This window comes from Corythoichthys intestinalis, chromosome 15 (genome assembly GCF_030265065.1).
Source record: "Corythoichthys intestinalis isolate RoL2023-P3 chromosome 15, ASM3026506v1, whole genome shotgun sequence".
Classification (NCBI taxonomy): Eukaryota; Metazoa; Chordata; class Actinopteri; order Syngnathiformes; family Syngnathidae; genus Corythoichthys; species Corythoichthys intestinalis.
Genome location: NC_080409.1, coordinates 51,857,215 through 51,879,187, shown reverse-complemented (window position 1 = coordinate 51,879,187; position 21,973 = coordinate 51,857,215).

Here is a 21,973-nt window from a genome sequence, read left to right as displayed (position 1 = left end):
CACAAGTGTTTTCTTCAAGGTTTCAGGTTTTTTTCCCAGAGCATTTTGGAATGGAATAGAATAGAATAGAATAGGTCTTTAATGTCATTGTCAACAACAGAACATTGTGAACAACGAAATTGGACGTTGCACTCCAGTATAAACATACTGTATGTATTTGATAACTATAATAAATAAATGGAAAAATATATGCTCTAGAGCTATAAGTGCATAATTATAGCTTACTTCGACTGAAATATGTATATGACGGAAATAGTGCAATGCTGTCCTAATTTTAGCAGCAACATTTGTGCAAAGAATACAATATGAATTTAAAAAAAATAATTTTAGCAGTAACATTTGTGCAAAGAATAGAAGATGAATTAAAAAAAAAAAAAAAATTCTATAACTAGAAATTTGTAATGAATGAGGAATTTTGGTTATGGCTGCTGTGACATAATTATTCAACAAATGTGTTTACGTCAAGGTTTCAGGTTTTTTTTTTCCAGGACATTTTTTAATACATGCACCCCCATACAGACACAACCACATTAAAGCTATATTGCTCTTATGCCAACGAAACATTTAGGATTTATGATGACAGTAATGACACAGAATTAAGCAAGCACATACAGAAAAATAGCTGTGGCAATTAATCGGTAATATTACAGGCTTCACTGTTGGATTATACTTTATGCTGAAAGTTTTTATGATGGTAAAGCTATCAGGAAAATAACACACACAGAGATACAAAATAACGCGACATACTGATTGTTAGATGCAGTCCGTGACCAATCCCCTCATTTAGTTCAGCCGTTTCGACAAGGTTAGAGCTGCTATCCGACTCCATCACGTTCATTTGTAGCGTTAGCCGGTGGCCTGGCTACCAGTAAAAAATCACTGAAAGCACCCTCTCCTGAAATCGTGAGAACAAGAGAGGACAGCGGGTGAAAGACCGTCTGGAGGATGCTATGAGTCTACCTAATGTCGGGTGAAAGTTTAGGCGGAGCTCCCTTAAGCCCAACTCCATCACGTTTGCTTGTAGCGTTAGCCACTAGCATTAGCCTACCGGGCTTCTGTTTGTTTGTTTTCCTGATAACCACGTGAATTCATACGTAAGCACACTGACTGCTTTCTTAAAGGGGGATGAACATAGCCAAACTACACAGAGTCAAAGCGGGATGAAAAGACTATACTTTCGTGTTTTATTAAATTACCGAATTTACCGACATGGTCAAAATTACATCGGTCATCGTGAAGAATTTCGGTAACGAGAGACTGTTCTCAGCAGCGTGAGTGGATTTGAGTGGACTCAATGAAGCATTTAATAAGGACAAGCATTTTCTACGTTATTCTTATTTAAAAATAATTCACATTATGAAGGCGGCATGGTGGGAGAGTAACATGTTATCGGATCGGGACTCAAAATCAGGTGACTGACTCGGATGCAAAAATATGCGATCAGGACATCCCTACTGTACGCCTTCCTGCAGCATCATTGCACACCACTAATTGGACAACCACACTTGGGTGCTGCAGAACTCTTATGCTGCGCCATTAAAAGGTCCTGACTCACCTTGTTTCAAGTGCAAAGCCTAATTGCCAGGTTCCAGCAGCTGGCAGTGAGATGTGTCAACTGTGAAGGCTGATAACAAGCACGGGGGAGAAGAAAAAAAAAACAGACCAAGCAAAAACCCATCTCGCTCATAGCAGTGACTCTGAGATACAGCAGGAGACTGATAGGACCACAATGCCCTCTGTGACTCTTCGCCATACGTTTGACTCATAAATGCAGCTATTATTCTAGCACCCAGCCGGTCAATCTTAAGTGTCTCCTATAAAAAGGAGCCATTATTCAGAACGCGGTGCCCAAGTCATTTAGCGCTATAAATGAGGCACTCTTTAGACCTCCGCAGTTCACCCGAGACTCATTCTGACAAATTGTTAAAATCAGTGATGAATGGTGGTTGTGTTCATCAGGTGATACATTGGTGCTGTTAAAGGTTAATAACTTGCTTAAGGCAAACCAAACAAGAGAAGAGTAGAGCGAGGACTGCATTGTGTATTTTCCCTTCACTACTGGTTATATAAAGAATGCATGAAGAGATAAATGCAGAAAGAAAAGTCCTTAACATGGCTCACTTGGTTCTTCCTTTTGTATTATGGTTGCCAACTTTTTAAAATATTGGATAGCCATACCAACTGAAGCATATACTGATTTATTCCCCATCATTTTCTCTTAAATGGTAATCATCATTTTGTCTTTTTCCTTTAGTGTTTGTATCACTGAACAAAATGTCTGAAAATCTTTAGCGCGCAGTCAAACTCGTGTCAAGCTCAAAGCCCAGATAATTTTATGTAGCCCACAATGCTTAGAAACAGGCTACAAAAAATTATAGTCCGAAAAATACAGTACATAAGTCACACCTGAGTATAAGTCGCACCAGCCATAAAATGACCAACGAAGAGGGAAAAAAACATATTTAAGTCGCACCGGAGTATAAGTCGCATTTTTGGGAGCAAATTTACTTGATAAAATCCAACACATAGAAAAGATATGTCATCTTGAAAGGCAAATTAATATAAAAATACAATAGAGAACAACATGCTGAATAAGTGTACAGTGTATGAACAACGAAATGCGAATATACTGTCCTCACCAGGACGCTACGGCTCGGTCCTGGATATACAGCATGCTAAACTCCCAAATGACGATGCTGGACGTCCGTATAATTTGCTGAATCAATTTCGTCCTCGATACCAAACAGGTTCGCATCAACGTAAATAAATGATAATTAGGTGCTATTACAGCAATGACACAAACGGTTAGCACGCATTCACTAGCATTAGCACATCGTTCAAACAACCACACAACTGGCTCTAAGTGTCCGATCGCGGATGGAAAACACACAACAACAGAAAACATGATACACACAGGCGTTGCCTCGGTAGAGATATTTTACAAGCATAAACAATGAACGTAGGTTCGCAGCAGTGTCTCACTCTCGCCCACTTGCTCAGAAACGCTGCGTAGCTGTCCGTCTTGTGAGTGCTCTTCTTCACGTAAACAAGTGCGAGTGCGCCCCCACTTGGGCGTGAAAGGGCCACAAACTAAAAGCATGCATTTCAATATAAAAAAAGTCAAAAATACAATTGAACACACGTTGCCAAAGGCAGAACGCGAACGTAGCCATAGCTATTAAGAGTTATTCAGATAACTATAGCATAAAGAACATAGCTAACAAGTTTACCAAACCATCAGTGCCACTCCAAAACACCAAAATAACATGTGAAATGATATAATGTCTTAATAATTTCACACATGAGTCGCTCCAGAGTATAAGTCGCACCCCCAGCTAAACTTTGAAAAAAAACTGCGACTTATTGTCCGAAAAATACGGTAGTCCCTGGGTTACAAACGAGTTCCGTTCATATGCTGGCGACGCAACCCAAATTTCCGCGTAAATCGGAATTAACCCCCTAAATACCCCTAAATCTCAAAATAACTATCCAAAAAGTACAAAAGTATTGTCCAGTGATCCCTCGTTTTCTCGCGGTTAATGGGACCAGAACCCGCCGTGATAAGTGAAAAACCGTGAAGTAGCGCCCACCTAAAAAAATTTTTTTTCTTTTTTTGTGTGTTCAATGTATTCAGATTTAGCATTGGAAAGAGATACATATAAGACATGTTTTTTCCCAAAGTATAATTTTAAAAAATGTATATGGCGGAAAACACAGACAAGGCTGAAAAAGCAGTTTCTGCTCCTGCACCCGTTTGATAGAACAATATGTCTATATGCTGCCACAGCAGATTCATGGTGTATTAAGCCCCCAAACTATTTTTAATTTGTCCGTTTTACCCTGAAAACTGTTCCCTGTCTGTCATTTTTAGCTTAGAATCATTAATCGGGTTCTAATATAGTTTAAAAAAATAAACAACTTTAAACAATGATTCACTCGCATATTTTAAACTAACAAATTTCGTCACAATGAAAAACATTGGTGTCTGTAAATGGACACAAATATGTACCTCATAACTATCGCTCAATTGTATTTTTTTTGTTACTGTTGCATTTTTCTCAATATTTTAGATGATAAATAATCGATCCAAACAGAGAAAAATTGAAAAAAAATTTAAAAGGGTAAATATCTGAAAAAGAAAATCTCGACCACTCCTTGATGTCTGCAATTTCTGCATCGCGACCCATGTTATATTTCCATGTTTTACCCATAAAATTAGGGTTGTTCCGACATGTTTTTTTGCTCCCGATCGTTTTAGTTTGGGTATCTGCCGATCCCGATATTTCCTGATCCGATTGCTTTTTTTTTTTTTTTTGCTCCCGATTCATTTCCAATCATTCCCGATAATTTTTCCCGATCATATACATTTTGGCAATGCATTAAGAAAAAAATGAATAAAACTCGGACGAATATATACATTCAACATACAGTACATAAGTACTGTATTTGTTTATTATGACAATAAATCCTCAAGATGGCATTTACATTATTAACATTCTTTCTGTGAGAGGGATCCACAGACAGAAAGACTTGTGACTTTGTATATTGTGACTAAATATTGCCATCTAGTGTATTTGTTGAGCTTTCAGTAAATGATACTGTAGCCATTTAACTGTTCTGCCCAAATGCATGATGGGAAGAGCAACCATGACTGTGCAAAGTGGCACCAATTGATATGTCTTCTCTGCGTTGGGAAATAACATAGGGTGTTAAGAAAAAGAACAACTACTACCGCTCTTCCCCACATTGCTTCCCACGATATTTCTAATTGTTGAGAGAGGGATATTAAGGCTTTAGCCAATTAAAAAAAAGGCTCTAAAGGCCGCCATAATTCACTCAACTCATTTTACGCTGCCTTTTAGCTCAATATATATATATAGGTAAAAAGACGCCATTATAGATTGAACGTGACATTGCGTGAGTGGGTCGTGCAGCGCATGCGTTGATTGCGTTAAATACTTTAACGTGATTAATTTTTTAAAAATTAATTACCGCCGTTAACGCGATAAATTTGATAACCCTACTTTAAGCCAAAACTAAAGACTCTGGATGAGTGTAAGACATTTTGTCTGTAACGTTAAAACAATTAGAAAACGATTTAATTAAAAAATATATATATTTTAAAAAGGCATGTCCGATATTTTTTTGCCGATTCCGATACTTTAAAAATGACGTGGTCCGACCCGGGACATCTTTACATATAATCCCATAAAAATCCAACTGTGGCCATTCACATCTGTGTCTTAACCAGGGGTTGCGTTAACCGAATATTTTCCGTCGTTGACCGGTTTTTTACAACGGTGACGGAAAAAACAGAAGTCTATCTGTCATTTTGACAGGTTGCAATTCACACCCCAGACCACAGGGTGGCGAGTGAGCATATTAATTAGCTATTGTCTCTCTTGATGCATGACGTCGTTGGCTTTACTCGGAAAAATGTCAAGGCAACTGAGTGTCCGAAGTTTCTTCAAAAAGCCCCAAAACGACGATGGTGTTGATAAGAGGTGAAAAAAGAGGGACTGATGCAGTGAAGGATGACAACAAATCAAGTGAATCACCGGTTCACTCCTCACTGCGGCAAACAGTTGAAAACGCCTCCAATTACCAAGAAGGACAGAATTGGTAACACGGTGAAAGCGGCATAAAGCCAAAAAAGCGGACCAGACTAGCCAGAGCCTGAAATTATTTCAAGGAAAATATGGAGGATGCCACCACTGTGTGTACTCTTTTTGCTAAGCTGAGCTCGCATACCACGGTAGCACGTCGTCTATGAACGAATACTTGACGCGCTGTCACCCAGGTGTATTTCGGAAGACAACAGGAAACAACAAGCTAGCGGATTGTAAGTCCATACAACTTTCTAACGATTATTTTTAAAAATTCGAAGTTGCCTTTATGTGCATCGTATCAACGTGCATTTTTATTTAATAATGATAATAAAATTTAAAAAATATATATACATATATATATTAGGGCTGTCAAACGATTAAAAATTTTAATCGAGTTAATTACAGCTTAAAAAGTAATTAATCGTAATTAATCGTAATTAATCGCAATTCAAACCATCTATAAAATATGCCATATTTTTCTGTGAATTATATATATATTCTGTAAAATAAATTGTTGGAATGGAAAGATAAGACACAAGATGGATATATACATTCAACATACGGTACATAGGGACTGTAGTGGGCATTTCACTCTACTGTCATTTAAATCTGTCTATGCTGTCCTCACTCCGAAGCGCCTACTTTTTCCAAAGCTAGACAGCTAGTGAACGACGCCTTAATAATCAGACTTCTTCCTTTTTCATCTGATTTATTAATAAAATGGCCTCAAACCACTGTCCTCTTTAGAATGTAGTGAAACTACAAAAAAAAGTACACAAGCATTGCATTAGCAACAACGTTAGCTTAGCACGCTATACAGGTTCACTAAACATAAACAAAAAGCGTCTCATACAAAAAATATAACATTTCGCTTACTAACATAATATGTACATTCTTTACAACAACCATACTTACGGACAAATCTTGTCCAAGGATCATATAAGCACAACATTACAACGTAGGCGTCAGCCCGAGACGTCGTGCAGCCATATTGAACTGGCAAGAAAGCAATAAACCATGTCGCAAAGCGACCACAAGAGTTCGCTGTTAGACAGCAGTAAAAACCTTGCTGTAAAACTTACCAAAAGGCAGAATACTGTCTGAGCGGGACATGTGCGTTAATTGCGTCAAATATTTTAACGTGATTAATTTAAAAAATGAATTACCGCGCGATAACGCGATAATTTTGACAGCCCTAATATATATGTATATATATATATATATATATATATAATGGAATTATATAATATTTTATTATTATTAAATGTATTAGGATCATGGAAGGTCCCACTTGGGGGGGGGGAAATATATATATATATATATATACATATATATTTATATATATATATATATATATATATTAGGGCTGTCAAAATTATCGCGTTAACGCGCAGTAATTAATGTTTTTAATTAATCACATTAAAATATTTGACGCAATTAACGCACATGTCCTGCTCAGACAGTAGTCTGCCTTTTGGAAAGTTTTACAGCAAGGTTTTTGGTGCTGTCTAACAGCGAACTCTTGTGGTCACTTTGCGACATGGTTTATTGCTTTCTTGCCAGTTCATTATGGCTGCACGATGTCTCGAGCTGATGCCTACGTTGTAATGTTGTGCTTATATGATCCTTGGACAAGATTTGTCCGTAAGTATGGTTGTTGTAAAGAATGTACATATTATGTTAGTAAGTGAAATGTTATATTTTTTGTATTAGACGCTTTTTGTTTATGTTTAGTGAACCTGTATAGCGTGCTAAGCTAACGTTGTTGCTAATGCAATGCTTGTGTACTTTTTTTTTGTAGTTTCACTACGGTCTAAAGAGGACAGTGGTTTGAGGCCATTTTATTAATAAATCAGATGAAAAAGGAAGAAGTCTGATTATTAAGGCGTCGTTCACTAGCTGTCTAGCTTTGGAAAAAGTAGACGCTTCGGAGTGAGGACAGCATGGACAGATTTAAATGACAGTAGAGTGAAATGCCCACTACAGTCCTTATGTAGCGTATGTTGAATGTATATATCCATCTTGTGTCTTATCTTTCCATTCCAACAAATTATTTTACAGAATATATAATTTATAGAAAAATATGGCATATTTTATAGATGGTTTGAATTGCGATTAATTGCGATTAATTGGGATTAATTAATTTTTAAGCTGTAATTAACTCGATTAAAAATTTTAATCGTTTGACAGCCCTAATATATATATATATATATATATATCCTGTACATACATAATATAATTAAAATATATATGGAAACACAGTACTGGCCTGCTTACTGTAATCCACGACTGCACTAATGTTAGTTACTTTATATTTTAAAGTATTATTGTATTATTGTGTATATACATATAGTGACTGCATCAAGATATAGTCATTTTAAAAATTTAAGTGACGGGTAAAAATAGATTATGACCGGATTTTTATGACCCTGTCAGTCAAAATGACAGACAACGAAAAAGTCTAGCGCAACCTCTGGTCTTGACACTCGATGATACATGCTACATGGAGTTTTTGGATCGAAACAAGGTAAGTATGCATTAATATCTCGTTAAAATCATGGCGTCTTTAATTATGCTCTCGCGTGCTCTCACCTCCAGTTAGGGTGTTGCTGTTTTAAAAAAATACATATATATATATAATTTTTAAATGCCCTTTGGAAAGCTTTTTTTTTTTTTTTTTTTTTTTTTTTAATGATGTACTATTACACATGCATAGAAGACAATTTTGAAAAAGGACCAAACAATGCTAGTGTGAAACCGCTCCAAGATGCCTTGCGAATGAAACATCTCACATCTACTACTACGTGATAGCCATTCAAACTCATGTTAATGTTGGTTAAACTCTCCATTTTACAACCTCAGGGTTATCTGACATTAAAAGTTTTATCTATTTGGACAGAGCTTGAGGACAGAGTAGGCGAACCCATGTGGTTCTGCATCTGCAGTTCTAGAGTGTAGTGAGATGAGACCATTTTCACTATTCCCTTTTAATTGAGGGAAAATAAGAACTGATACACTTTTTTCTGATCAGTTATAGCAGTGCATTGGAGAGTCAAAAATGTTGCTTTCCTTAAGATTTGAGATGGCTCCTGGTCTCGGTTGAAATAAGCACTGCTGTTTATGTTCACACTTGCGGTTTCACCTCTCTAGTTGACACAGTGACAGAACCAACAACAGAAGCAGCGTGAAGATCGAAACAAAGCACTGAAAGTGAAACATTTATGCATAAAAACTGCTTACCTCTTCTTTTTTTTAATATCTGAATTGAACTTCTGTCATATTGCAGCAGCGCTGAAAAGATCAAGATAGATTAAAGTCAACCAGCACATGTGGTTTAACAAGGAAAATGCTGAGACTTTGTCCAGCTGGCCTTGTATAAGTCACGGACACCGGTAAGGGCCAGGGCAACACGATTTATCATAACGTCAACAAACTCTGTAATTAATGGTCCGTAGCCGATCACAGCCCCCCGGTTTACGCTAGCAAATCCGTTCTCTGTCCCCAGTGCTCCGGTAGTGCAGGAGGAGGCTTAGGTCCCCCATAAATGTTTAATCCCTCATCATTAAGACAGTAATTTGCTTGCAGTGACAAATGTGCCCCTGTGGAAACCCTTGGAGCTGCGTTCTAAAAATTAACTTCCATTTACGCAACTGTAGACTAGCGACGTACATGATCCCAAAACAGTGAAATTGCATATTTAAAAGAGAGTGTTTGCACATGTCCGAGAAAACAGTCACACACCTGTGCATGTATGAGCTTATGTTAGCCTGAATTTGATCAGCTGTAGCCTGTTCAGTGTTTACAAGGCCCGGGGAACAATGACAGTGTGTGATCAGGGGCAGTCCGGCCAATACTGGCCTGTCCCAAACACAGCTGGCACCATGCAGAGGGCTCCGGATCGAGCTTGGGAACCAAGTTTCTTTTTGATTAATGTGAGAACGAGTCTTTGGGAGACTGCCAGTCCTGCCCCCATGTACCAGCAAAAGAGGAAAACGTGGATGAGAAAGAACCCCCCAAATATTTGTGTGTGAAACTGGTGCTACAGCTGACAATGTTGGAATGGAATTTATTCATGATTAATTAGTGCGTCAGTTCGATGACCTTACATTCCTGACGGAGGCATGGAACATTCAACCCCTAGCAAAAAGTATGGAATCACCAGTCTTGGACGAGCACTCACTCAGACATTTTTTAATGTAGAACAAACTCAAATAAAAAGCTTGAAAAAATAAAGAATTAGTTCAAAAGTGCAACTCTTTAGGATTCAGAAACACTAAAAGAAATGAAGAAAAAAACATTGTGGTGGTCAATAACTGTTAGTTTTATAGAGCAAGTGCAGGGAAATATACAGTGGGGCTAATAAGTATTTAGTCAACTACTAATTGTGCAAGTTCTCCCACTTGAAAATATTAGAGAGGCCTGTAATCGTCAACATGGGTAAACCTCAACCATGAGAGACAGAATGTGGGGAAAAAAAACAGAAAATCACAATATTTGATTTTTAAAGAATTTATTTGCAAATCATGGTGGAAAATACATATTTGGTCAATACCAAAAGTTCATCTCAGTACTTTGTTATGTACCCTTTGCTGGCAATAACGGAGGCCAAATGTTTTCTGTAACTCTTCACAAGCTTTTCACACACTGTTGCTGCTATTTTGGCCCATTCCTCCATGCAGATCTCCTCTAGAGCAGTGATGGTTTGGGGCTGTCGCTGGGCAACAAGGACTTTCAACTCCCTCCAAAGATTTTCTATGGGGTTGAGATCTGGAGACAGGTGAGGCCACTCCAGGACCTTAGAATGTTTTTTACGAAGCCACTCCTTTGTTGCCCTGGCTGTGTGTTTGAAGTCATTGCCATGCTGAAAGACCCAGCCACGTCTCATCTTCAATGCCCTTGCTGATGGAGATTTTCACTCAAAATCTCTCGATACATGGCACCATTCATTCTTTCCTTTACACAGATCAGTCGTCCTGGTCCCTTTGCAGAAAAACAGCCCCAAAGCATGAGGTTTCCACCCCCATGCTTCACAGTGGGTATGGTGTTCTTCAGATGCAATTCAGTATTTTCTCTCCTCCAAACACGAGAACCTGTGTTTCTACCAAAAAGTTCTATTTTCGTTTCATCTGACCATAACACATTCTCCCAGTCCTCTTCTGAATCATCCAAATGCTCTGTAGCGAACCGCAGACGGGCCTGGACGTGGACTGGCTTCAGCAGGGGGACACGTCTGGCAGTGCAGGATTTGAGTCCCTGGCGGCGCATTGTGTTACTGATAGTAGCCTTTGTTACTGTGGTCCCAGCTCTCTGTAGGTCATTCACTAGGTCCCCCCGTGTGGTTCTGGGATTTTTGCTCACCGTTCTTGTTATCATTTTGACGCCACAGGGTGAGATCTTGCATGGAGCCCCAGATCGAGGGAGATTATCAGTCGTCTTGTATGTTTTCCATTTTCTAATAACTGCTCACACAGTTGATTTCTTTACACCAAGCGTTTTACCTATTGCAGATTCAGTCTTCCCAGCCTGGTGCAGGTCTACAATTTTGTCTCTGGTTTCCTTCGACATCTCTTTGGTCTTGGCCAAAGTGGAGTTTGGAGTGTGACTGACAGGTGTCTTTTATAACGATAATGAGTTAAAACAGGTGTCATTAATACATGTAACGAGTGGAGCCTCGTTAGAAGAAGTTAGACCTCTTTGACAGCCAGAAATCTTGTTTGTTTGTAGGTGACCAAATACTTATTTTCCACTCTAATTCGGAAATAAATTATTTAAAAATCAAACAATGTGATTTTCTGGATTTTTTTTTTATCCACATTCTCTCTCTCATGGTTGAGGTTTACCCATGTTGACAATTACAGGCCTCTCTAATCTTTTCAAGTAGGAGAACTTGCACAATTGGTGGTTGACTACTTATTTGCCTCACTCTATATTGAATCACTCCATTCTGAGGAAAAAAATATGGAATCATTAGAAACAAACAAAGAAATAACCATCAAAACACATCTCTAGTATTTAGTAGCACCATCTCTGGCTTTTATGACAGCTTGAAGTCTCTGAGGCATGGACTTCATGAGTATTCTTCATCAATTTGGTGCCAACTCTCTTTGATTGCAGTTGTGAGATCATCCTTGCAGGTCGGAGCCTTGCTGTGGACCTTTTTTTTTTTCCAATTTACACCACATGTTTTCAATAGGGTTGAGATCTGGGCTATTTGCAGGCCATGACATTGACTGGATGAGTCCTACTCCAAGGAATGCTTTAACAGTTTGAGCTATGTGGCATGATGCATTGTCATCTTGGAAAATGACAAACATATTCTCAATTGAAGGGATAAGAAAGCGGTTTAAAATTTCAATGTAAACTTGTGCATTTATTGAAGATTTAACCATAGCCATCTCCCCAGTGCCTTTGCCTGACACACAGCCCTATATCATCAAGGACTAAGGGAATTTTGATCTATTCTTCAGGCAGTCATCTTTGTAAATCTCACTGGAACAGCACCAAACCAAAGTTCCAGCATCATCACCTTGTCAAGAGTCAAGAATCTTAATTTCAGTCCATGCTTCAGACTGCAAGCTGTCATAAAAGCCAGAGGTTGTGCTACTAAATACTAGAGATGTGTTTTGATTGTTATTTCTTTGTTTCTCATGATTCCATATTTTTTTCCTCAGAATTGAGTGATTCCATATATTTTTCCCTGCACTTGCTCTATAAAAGTAACATTTACTGACCACCACAATGTTTTTATTCATTTCTTTTAGTGTTTCTGAAAGCAAAAGAGTTGCACTTTTGAATTAATTCATTATTTCTTCAAGCTTTTTATCTCAGTTTGTTCTACATGATAAACTGTCTGAGTGAGTGCTCATCTGAGACTGGTGATTCCATACTTTTTGCTAGGGGTTGTACTTATATAGCGCTTTTCCACCTTTCAAGGCCCTCAAAGCATTTTACATTACACCGCCATCCACCTACTGGTGACGCAGCACCAGGAGCAACGTGGGGTTCAGTCATAAGCAGATTTTAAGGGGGGGCCAGCCCCCCCCAGTGATATGTGTGTATATATATATATATATATATAAGTTCTAAAGCACAAAAAAAAAAAAAAAACTGCAACAAAAATGAATGAAATGAACAAAAAAATATATTTTTATAATGGGTCAAAATTATTTTTCGAATAGATCATGTGACACTCACCTTAGACGGTCATTTGCTTTGCATATAATCCCGCCCCCCCCCCCCAAAAAAAAAAATTAAGTGAGGGCAATTTTATTTTTCAAATGATTTTTTTTCTTTGATTGAAATTTTTTTTTGGTTGAAGCAACTTTTTTGGGGATTGATTTAGACACAAACGTCCTATCCATAAATGGCCCAAACACCAAAAGGATTGCTTCAATCAAAGAAAACTTTTTCAATGAAAAATGTGTTAAAATGCAAATTTTTCAATCTCAAATATTTTTTCGCATTTACAAACGTTTTCTATGATTGAAAGTTTTTTTTTTTTTTTTTTTTTTTTGATTGAAGTGATTTTTCTTTTTGAAAAAAAAAAAAAAATTTTAGGCAACTTATTTTTTTGATTGAATAATAAAGACAAAAACGTCCTAGCTAAAATGTGGTCCAAACACAAATCAACATTACTTCAATCAAAAAAGTTGCTTCGATCAAAAAAACTTCCAATCCCAAAAAAAATCAATAAAAAAGTAGGCTTTCACATGCATTTTTTTTTTTTGTTTCAAATTAATTTTTGCATTCAAACACATTTTTTTTTTTTTTGGATTGAAAATATATTTTTTAATTGAAGCATCTTTGTTTTTTTTTTAATTGAAGCAATTTTTTTTGATTGAATAATAAACACACAAATCTACCTCCATATGGCTCCGCCCAGGGGATACAATTTTTGACTGGAGTAACTACATTGGCACGACACCGACGTGTACCATATTCTTATTGATGACGATCTTGGCGAAAAGTATTGCCTAAGCAGCCTGATTCAGAATTCCCCTCAAGAATGATGGGAAACAAAAAAACGCTCATTGTCAACTTATTATTATAAATATTCTTGTAAGTTAATTTTATTGCTGACACTGTGTTTTGGGGTCCTCAAAATGTTGTGCCCCCTCTGCCCCAGAAGTCAAACTCCGCCTATGGGTTCAGTATCTTCTTCAAGGATACTTAGACGAGTTCATAAGGGCAGAAAATCGAACCCACAACCCCATATTATTAAACATATTTAAACATGTTTATACATTTAAAGCTCACATTAAACAAACCTGCAGAACGGCCTTCTTTCACCTGCGCAACATAGCCGAAATTAGAAATATTTTATCTAAAAACGATGCAGAAAAATGAATTCACGCGTTCGTTACATCGAGATTGGATTACTGTAACTCCCTACTTGCAGCTTGTCCTAAAAGTTCTCTAAAAGGTCTTCAGCTAGTCCAAAACGCAGCAGCAAGACTTTTAACAGGAACCAATAGAGGACAGCACATCACCCCTGTGCTCCAGGTCCTTCACTGGCTTCCAGTCGAGTTTAGAATTAAATTTAAGATTCTCCTTCTTACATTTAAGACCATTAATGGGTTGGGGCCATCTTATCTCACCGATGCTCTGGTTCCATACCGCCCCAACAAAACACTCTGCTCTCAGAATGCAGGTCTACTGGTAGTTCCCAGGGTTTCTAAAAGTACTGTCGGAGCTAGAGCCTTTAGCCATCAAGCCCCTCTTTTATGGAATCAGCTTCCAGTGAATATTAAAGAAGCCTAGACAGTCTGCACATTTAAGATTAGATTAAAAACGTTCCTATTCAACAAAGCTTATGGTCAAGCTAGTTGAAGTCGGAGTAGACTCACATCCATCCATCCATCCATTATCTTCCGCTTGTTCCGGGGTCGGGTCGCGGGGGCAGCAGCTTTAACAGGGAAGCCCAGACTTCCCTCTCCCCAGCCACTTCAACCAGCTCCTCCGGCGGGATCCCAAGGCGTTCCCAGGCCAGCCGAGAGACATAGTCTCTCCAGCGTGTCCTGGGTCGTCCCCGGGGCCTCCCGCCGGTGGGACATGCCCGGAACACCTCTCCAGGGAGGCGTCCGGGAGGCATCCGAACCAGATGCCCGAGCCACCTCAGCTGGCTCCTCTCTACGCGGAGGAGTAGCGGCTCGACGCCGAGTCCCTCCCGGATGACCGAGCTTCTCACCCTATCTCTAAGGGAGAGCCCGGACACCCTGCGGAGGAAACTCATTTCGGCCGCTTGTATCCGGGATCTTGTTCTTTCGGTCACGACCCAAAGCTCGTGACCATAGGTGAGGGTAGGAACGTAGATCGACTGGTAAATCGAGAGCTTTGCCTTTCGGCTCAGCTCCTTCTTCACCACTACGGACCGGTGCAGCGTCCGCATTACTGCAGACGCCGCACCGATTCGCCTGTCGATCTCCCGCTCCCTCCTACCGTCACTCGTGAACAAGACCCCAAGATACTTGAACTCCTCCACTTGGGGCAGGATCTCATCCCCGACCCGGAGAGGGCACTCCACCCTTTTCCGACTGAGGACCATGGTCTCGGATTTGGAGGTGCTGATCTTCATCCCAACCGCTTCACACTCAGCTGCGAACCGCTCCAGTGAGAGTTGGAGGTCACGGCTTGATGAAGCCAACAGCACTAAATCATCTGCAAAAAGCAGAGATTCAATGCTGAGGTCACCAAACCGGACCCCCTCAACGCTTCGGCTGCGCCTAGAAATTCTGTCCATAAAAGTTATGAACAAAATCGGTGACAAAGGGCAGCCTTGGCGGAGTCCAACCCTCACTGGGAACGAATTCGACTTACTGCCGGCAATGCGGACCAGACTCTGACACCGGTCGTACAGGGACCGAACAGCCCTTACCAAGGGGCTCGGTACCCCGTACTCCCGGAGCACCCTCCACAGGATTCCCCTAGGCACACGGTCGAACGCCTTCTCCAAATCCACAAAACACATGTAGACTGGTTGGGCGAACTCCCATGCACCCTCGAGGACCCTGCTGAGGGTGTAGAGCTGGTCCACTGTTCCACGGCCGGGACGAAAACCACACTGCTCCTCCTGAATCCGAGATTCGACTTCCCGACGGACCCTCCTCTCCAGCACCCCTGAATAGACTTTACCGGGGAGGCTGAGGAGTGTGATTCCTCTATAATTGGAACACACCCTCCGGTCCCCCTTTTTAAAAAGGGGGACCACCACCCCGGTCTGCCAATCCAGAGGCACTGTCCCCGATGTCCACGCGATGTTGTAGAGGCGTGTCAGCCATGACAGCCCTACAACATCCAGAGCCTTTAGGAACTCCGGGCGGATCTCATCCACCCCCGGGGCCTTGCCACCGAGGAGCTTACCAACCGCCTCAGTGACTTCAACCCCAGAGATCGAAGAGCCCACCTCAGAGTCCCCAGACTCTGCTTCCTCAAAGGAAGGCGTGTCGGTGGAATTGAGGAGGGCTTCGAAGTATTCTCTCCACCGACTCACGACGTCCCGAGTCGAGGTCAGCAGTACACCATCTTCACTATACACAGTGTTAATAGTGCACTGCTTTCCTCTCCTCAGACGCCGGATGGTGGACCAGAATTTCCTCGAAGCCGTCCGGAAGTCGTTTTCCATGGCCTCACCGAACTCCTCCCATGTCCGAGTTTTTGCCTCGGCGACTGCCGAGGCCGCAGTCCGCTTGGCTAGCCGGTACCTGTCAGCTGCCTCCGGAGTCCCACAGGCCAAAAAGGCCCGATAGGCCTCCTTCTTCAGCTTGACGGCATCCCTTACCGCTGGTGTCCACCAGCGGGTTCGGGGATTGCCGCCACGACAGGCACCAACCACCTTACGGCCACAGCTCTGATCGGCCGCCTCAACAATGGAGGTGCGGAACATGGCCCACTCGGACTCAATGTCCCCCACCTCCCCCGAGACAAGGGAGAAGTTCTGCCGGAGGTGGGTGTTGAAACTCTTTCTGACAGGGGATTCTGCCAGACGTTCCCAGCAGACCCTCACAATACGTTTGGGCCTGCCAGGTCTGGCCAGCATCTTCCCCCGCCATCGGAGCCAACACACCACCAGGTGGTGATCAGTTGACAGCTCCGCCCCTCTCTTCACCCGAGTGTCCAAATGTGTCCGATGACACGATTACGAAGTCGATCATCGAAGTGCGGCCTAGGGTGTCCTGGTGCCAAGTGCACATATGGACACCCCTATGTTTGAACATGGTGTTCGTTATAGACAAACCGTGACGAGCACAGAAGTCCAATAACAGAACACCACTCGGGTTCTGATCGGGGGGGCCGTTCCTCCCAATCACGCCCCTCCAGGTCTCACTGTCATTGCCCACGTGAGCGTTGAAGTCCCCCAGTAGAACGAGGGAGTCCCCAGAGGGGGCGCTCTCTAGCACACCCTCCAAGGACTCCAAAAAGGGTGGGTATTCTGAACTGCTGTTCGGTGCATAAGCACAAACAACAGTTAGAACCCGTCCCCCCACCCGAAGGCGGAGGGAGGCTACCCTCTCGTCTACCGGGTTAAACCCCAACATACAGGCGCCAAGCCGGGGGGCAATAAGTATGCCCACACCTGCCCGGCGCCTCTCACCATGGGCAACTCCAGAGTGGAAGAGAGTCCAACCCCTCTCGAGAGGATTGGTACCAGAACCCAAGCTGTGTGTGGAGGAGAGTCCGACTATATCTAGTCGGAACTTCTCTGCCTCACACACCAGCTCAGGCTCCTTCCCTGCCAGAGAGGTGACATTCCATGTCCCAAGAGTTAGCTTCAGCAGCTGGGGGTCGGACCGCCAAGGCCCCTGCCTTTGGCTGCCGCCCAACTCCCTACGCACCCGACCCCTTTGGCCCCTCCCACAGGTGGTGAGCCCATGGGAAGGGGAACCCACGTTGCCTTTTCGGGCTGAGCCCGGCCGGGCCCCATGGGGACAGGCCCAGCCACCAGACGCTTGCCTTCGAGCCCCACCTCCAGGCCTGGCTCCAGAGGGGGGCCCCGGTAACCCGCGTCCGGGCAAGGGAAACTGGGGTTCAATAATCTTGCTCATCATAAGGGGTCTTTTTGAGCCATACTTTGTCTGGCCTCTCACCTAGGACCTGTTTGCCATGGGTGACCCTACCAGGGGCTTAAAGCCCCAGACAACATAGCTCCTAGGATCATTGAGACACGCAAACCCCTCCACCACGATAAGGTGATGACTCATGGGGGGAGTAGACTCACAGTTTAGTCTAAACTGCACTACAAGCTATAATGCTGGGGGAAGTACAGCCACTGCGTTCTATCTCCTTTTTTCTCACTCTACCTACCATTTCTCTTACTTTATTTCGATTTTCCAATGTCAATATCTAGTTGTCTAGTCTCTTCATCCCTAGTCACCCGGTGTCCCCTTTCCCCCCCTACCCTCTGGGGAGGGACTATCCGGACCCCTGGCTGGATGGACGCCCTCGTTGCCACCCCCCGTCTCATCTGGCTAGATGGACCCCTTCTTGTTCCTTTACTCTACTGCATCTCTACAGACTGTAACCCTGTCTGCTAATTCCCATTAGCAGTCCTGGTGCTTCCTGTCTATCTGCCCTGGGAGTGGATCTCTCCTGACTGTGGTACTCCCCAAGGTTTCTCATTTTCTCCCAAAGACTCTGGAGTTTTTGGAGTTTTTCCTTGCCGACATGGAAGGTCTAAGGATGAGGGATGCCAGGACTTGAACTTTATTTATTCATCTTTGTTGCTTCATTTGCTTTTCTGATTGTGTATCATATTGCCTCTGCAAAGCCCTTTGAGACAACCTTGTTGTGATATAGGGCTATACAAATAAAATTGAATTGAATATGGTGAAAAGTGAAGTAAAATCGTATATGGTGGAGACTTGCAACACATGAATTGGTCCTGATAGCCCTTTTTTGTCCATTTGTCCAACACAATCTTCAAGCGTCCATCCAAAACAGGGAGAATGTTGTGGTCCATCCCCCTGTTGTGAAAATGTCAACCCTTCCTTCTGACATTTAGCCTTACACCACAGGGGCTCTACCTCTAAAGTGCATCATATCAACAGCAACACACCGTACCCATATAATGTCAGGTCAGATATATAACACTGCTCTGACATCCAGTAAAATCACAATCGATTTAAGACATGTGCCAGCACTCAGGAAGAGGCATTATATGGGATGCGGTATCTAAGAAACGGCATTCCTCTCCCTGCATCCATTCCACCTCTTTTTCCTCGTCATTCCATCCTCCTCCTCTTCCACCCATCACCCTCTTCCCCAGGTGGCTATGAGGCCCGGCCTGTCTGAAATGTGATAGGCGTAATCCCATTTAGCCTAATTGCATCTGCGGGAGAGCAGCCCTACGTGTCCCACCGCGTGCCGACCAAACCCCCTCAGAAGACATTATATGTACACCCACGGCACATAGGAGGATCCCTAAAACACAGCAGTGCATGTTTTTGCTGCGCGCCATATGCACGGCACTGCAAAGTCTCAGTGCATTTCTTTGTTTGCCTCCCAAAAGTAATGGAAGGGCGGGGGGTGTTCGCTACACCCAGTCTGCATTAGCACAGATGAGACAGAGCAGTCAGACAAGCATGTTAAGAGAAGCGTGCGGCAGCAAATGGCCTAATGGAAAGGCTGAGGGGTATAATTTGTGCACGCGTGTGTTTGTGCGTGCACATCCATCCTTCCGGGGGGGACTGTGGTGCAGTGGGTGCCGCCACGGGGGGGCCCGGGGAGTGGTCCACTACGATCGAGGTCGTAATGACACTCCCAGGCTACGGCTCGCATTTATTCACACTAGAATGGAAAGGGCTTTAGGCATGGGGGAGGGGACGGCGATGGCAGAGCAACTAATCATGATGCTAGAGTGCTAATAAAGCTCCCCTTGCATCAAAGCGTAAAGCAATTTTAGGGATTGGGGAATATGGATTCTACGATGCAGATATACTCTATTTATGTTTGATTTTTTTTTTGTGATGCAGCTGCTTTGTATCAAGGAGAGTGCAGACACAGTGGCATACTGAGCTATACCAGGTCACAGATCAATCAGCAACACAAAAGAAAATCAATGCGCTAGAACTGAGTTACTCCCCTCTGAGTGCAGATCATTGGATTGTGACTGGAACAGAAGAACAAAGCTAAATCTCATGTGGTGGAATTTAGCTCAACCAAGCAATGCATTGCTACATTTACATAGCAAGAGTTATTTTACATGAGGCCACATTTGCAAGCTAGAAGGTTATACAGAATCCTGTTAAGCACCTTTCAGACTAAAATCACGGTAAATTCCGGTGTAAGTTGAGGCAGGATTTACCTGTGTCATAGCTTTCAGACATCAATTCAATTCAATTTTATTTGTACAGCCCTGAATCACAACAAGGTTGTCTCAAAAGGGCTTTGCAGAGGCAATATGATACACAATCAGAAACCGCAAATGAAGCAACAAAGATGAATAAATAAATTCACGTCCTGGGTATCCCCCATCCTTGGAAACTCCATGTCTGCAAGGAAAAACTCCAAAAACTCCAGAGTCTTTGGGAGAAAAAGTGAAACCTTGGGTAGTACCACAGTCAGGAGAGATACACTCCCAGGACGGCTAGCCAGGAAGCACCAGGACTGCTAATGGGAATTAGCAGGCGAAGTTACAGTACATAAAGATGCAGTGGAGTAAAGGAACAAGAAGAGGTCCATCTTGCCGGATGAGACGGGGGTAGCAACGAGGACGTCCATCCAGCCAGGGGTCCGGACAGTCAGGAGGCTGCAGCTGAAAAATAGCCCCTCCCCAGAGGGGAGGGGGGAAAGAGGACACCAGGTGACTAGTGATGAAGAGACGAGAAAACTAGATATTAACATTGGAAAATCGAAATAAAGTAAGATAAGTGGTAGGTAGAGTTTGAAAAAGGAGATAGAACTCAGTGGCTGTACTTCCCCCAGATTTATAGCTTCTAGTGCAGCTCAGACTAAACTTTGAGTCTACTCCGACTTCAACTAGCCTGACAATAAGCTTTGTTGAATAGGAACGTTTTTCATCTAATCTTAAATGTGCAGACTGTCTCGGCTTCTTTAATATTAGCTGGAAGCTGATTCCATGAAACAGGGGCTTGGTGGCTAAAGTCTCTCGCTCCGACAGTACTTTTAGAAACCCTGGGAACTACCAGTAGACCTGCATTCTGAGAGCAGAGTTTTCTGTTGGGGCGGTATGGAACCAGAGCATCGGTGAGATAAGATGGCCCCAACCCATCAATGGTCTTAAATGTAAGAAGGAGGATTTTAAATTTAATTCTAAACTCGACTGGATGCCAGTGAAGGGCCTGGAGCACAGGGGTGATGTGCTCTCTTCTATTGGTTCCTGTTAAAAGTCTTGCTGCTGCGTTTTGGACAAGCTGAAGACCTTTTAGAGAACTTTTAGGATAAGCTGCAAGTAGGGAGTTACAGTAATCCAGTCTCGATGTAACAAACGCGTGAATTAATTTTTCTGCATCGCTTTTAGATAAAATATTTCTAATTTTGGCTATGTTGCGCAGGTGAAAGAAGGCCGTTCTGCAGGTTTTCTATTTTTCAGCTGCAGCCTCCTGATTGTCCGTAGCCCAAGCTGGATTGACGTCCTCGTTGCTACCCCCGTCTCATCTGGCTAGATGGACCTCTTCTTGTTCCTTTACTCTACTGCATCTTTACAGACTGTAACCCTGTCTGCTAATTCCCATTAGCAGTCCTGGTGCTTCCTGTCTATCCGTCCTGGGAGTGGATCTCTCCTGACTGTGGCACTCCCCAAGGTTTCTCATTTTCTCCCAAAGACTCTGGAGTTTTTCCTTGCCGACATGGAGGGTCTAAGGATGGGGGATACCCAGGACTTGAATTTATTTATTCATCTTTGTTGCTTCGTTTGCTGTTTCTGATTGTGTATCATATTGCCTCTGCAAAGCCCTTTGAGACAACCTTGTTGTGATCCAGGGCTATACAAATAAAATTGAATTGAATTGAATCTGCCTTAAAGTTCGACGTACTGTGCGTTCAGAGATGTTCTTCTGCCTACCTTGGTTGTAACGGGTGGTTATTTGAGTCACTGTTGCCTTTCTATCAGCTCGAACCAGTCTGGCCATTCTCCTCTGACATCAACAAGGCATTTCCGCCCACAGAACTGCCGCTCACTGGATATTTTTTCTTTTTCGGACCATTCTCTGTAAACCCTAGAGATGGTTGTGCGTGAAAATCCCAGTAGATCAGCAGTTTCTGAAATACTCAGACCAGCCCTTCTGGCACCAACAACCATGCCACGTTCAAAGTCACTCAAATCACCTTTCTTCCCCATACTGATGCTCGGTTTGAACAGCAGGAGATTATCTTAAACCATGTCTACATGCCTAAATGCACTGAGTTGC